Source organism: Montipora capricornis, unplaced genomic scaffold (assembly GCF_036669925.1).
Source record: "Montipora capricornis isolate CH-2021 unplaced genomic scaffold, ASM3666992v2 scaffold_491, whole genome shotgun sequence".
Lineage (NCBI taxonomy): Eukaryota > Metazoa > Cnidaria > Anthozoa > Scleractinia > Acroporidae > Montipora > Montipora capricornis.
This window is the reverse complement of record NW_027180229.1, coordinates 2,501-5,000: the sequence shown is the minus strand read 5'-3', so window position 1 is coordinate 5,000 and position 2,500 is coordinate 2,501. Positions and strand designations below refer to the sequence as shown.

Genomic DNA, 2,500 nt, shown 5'->3' with positions numbered 1-2,500 from the left:
GCTTGCATTCATCTGGTTGCTGTTTATGGAATTCTAAGAAATCATTAACGAAATCGGGAAGATCTAAGGTTTCATAAGTAATCGTACCTTTAGACAAGAAGACAAAGTTGTTTGGGAGAGTTGACCCAGGTTTCTTCTTTTCCCGGAGTTGGTCTAACGTCGGGATGCCTGATCCGAGGGCGCTTCCAGGGGTGGAAGTGAGAGCGGCCTGTAACAGGCGTGGCTGTCCTGAAGAAGGTGTCTGCGGTGCGGCAGAAACACTCTTTATTTTCGCCAAATCCAATTAGGCTCTATTGATTTCCAGTTCCATTTTGAGGTTTTCATTCTTTACTCGTTCGAGTTCCAGGAGGGACTCTATAGAGGATGCGGGTGGTGGTTGAGTCTTGGTAGATTTCCCCGCCGTTTTCGCTGCAAGTCGTTTGAATTTCTTCGGACGGGCGTCGGGTTCGATGCCGTCGGCGTCCAAGGATGCCATAAGCGCAGATAAATTTTCAACGTCGTAGACGTAATCATCTCTGTCTAATTTACTGGCCATGACGACGAGGGAAGAAAGGATAAAGGATGTGCTAGGTAAAAGGAGTGTAGCACGAAGTTTCAATCTCTGGGATGCTTTCGCTTACAAGGAGTCTCAAGAATGAGCCACTCGTTACAAAATACTCAATTAAAAAGGCGTATTTAGTACAAGCTATCTGTTGCGGAAATTCCATGCATATTAATTAAACCTTTTAACGAATACCTTAAAACACTCTACAGCTATGGCTGGGTCAAAGAGCTTGAAAAGTTACACAAACGTGATCTAAAAACTCTCAACAACAAAGGTGGGAAAGCTTGTTGTTAGGAGTTAGCAAAGACGTTTTTGCAGTCAATTTAGATTGCTAGCTAGTGTATAGGCGATTACAGTTAAATAACTGTAAATAAAACGTCTATAAATGCGAATAATACTCGATATGGGATATTGTGATCGACTACTTCGACGTTAATGAAAGGCCTGCACCACAGGCTGCCCAGACTCGGAGAGTAAAAAATTATAAGGATCTGTATCTCGATAACAAACTGAAAAAGACATTTACCCGCAAAAGTTCTCAATAAAAAGGCCGTACTTTATTGTCGTGGTAGATTTCTCGCTTTTTGTGAGGCTATTTGCCTGACTGATTGCGATTTAAGCGACTTCTCAAATTCCCGGGTTGTCACTCGTACCTAAATAAAGGAAAGGCTGCAAAGTAATTTCTAGCTTACCTCACATCTTGCCGATAAAATCACACTTCTCCGGCATCAATCACGCTCAAACTCCGGCGATGGCCACACGGGTAAATTTACTTCTCCTTGACCAAGTTTCAAGGTCCAGCGAGCATCCATTGCTTAGAAACAGCAAAAAATATTCAAATTTTAAAAATCCTTCGAGGCTCGCTTACAACGAATTTTTGCTCTCACCGTATCGAGGCTCAAGTGAACGGTTGACTGCGAAGTATTCCCTTCATGCTATTATTTTTTACTGGTTACTTCGCCGTTCATGAAATTTAAATAACTGCGAAATATTCTCTCTATTCTATTATTGTGATTACTTCGCCGTTAACGAAATTTCGATAACTGCGAAATATTCCCTCTATTCTATTAATGCGATTGTCTACTTCGCCATTAATGAAATTTCATTAACTGTGAAGTATTCCCTTCATTGTATTAGGGTTTTCCGATTTAGCGGAGGTTTCGCAGAAGTGGAACTTGTTCATCCTTTAATGAGGTCAATTTCTAGCCTTTCTATACGTGAAATTCTTTTAACCACTACTGGTAAGTAAATTGCTGGTTGTTTATAACTAGAGTTCTTTAAAATTGCCTTTCTCTTTCTCTTGTAACTGTTTAGTAAGAACGCTTATAAGGAATGTTAACGAAAATGTTTTATCCCACGCTCTTTACACATTTTTGAACAAATATCAAGTCTTAGATGTTCAACTTTATTTGCAAGACGTTATTTTTTTCGTCAGTTGCTAAAAATTTTTAACAACAAAAAAGCAACAACTGAGAAATTAGTATTTTACGTGATTTATTATCATGGGAAGTAATATATATTAACTCTGTTCTCTGTTACTCAATACTAACTTTATTCTATATTTTAATTTATTTGTGGTCCACAGGAATACTGTTGTCTTGCCGGAAATATTCTTTCGTAATTTGTTCACGGTTGCCTTTTGGAAAGCCAGTATTCCCGTTACATAATATAGTGGGTCGTATTCTGTTAGATTTGACAGATGTCGTTAAGAAATTTTGCAACAAGAGTTCTTTGAAATCGCACATGAAAACTAATACACATGTAAAAAAACTCTCGAGTCGTACTACAACTTTATTGAGGCAAATCATAAACAATGGAACGTCCCAGGACGATTTTCCACTTACTGTTAGCAGTCTACCTGGAAGCCTTACATGTGAAAACTATTAAAGATTTTAACCACCGAGCAATTAAGACGAGAGAATCCGACTGATACAATTTCCGTTGTTACACCTGCCT

At 38.9% G+C, this 2,500-nt stretch overlaps 1 pseudogene; it reads right to left on the bottom strand.

Annotated features, from left to right (window-relative positions):
- The window catches only part of LOC138036623 (uncharacterized), a 2,647-nt pseudogene extending 2,112 nt beyond the window's left edge, over positions 1-535 (bottom strand).
- Between the last annotated feature and the right edge of the window lie 1,965 nt (positions 536-2,500).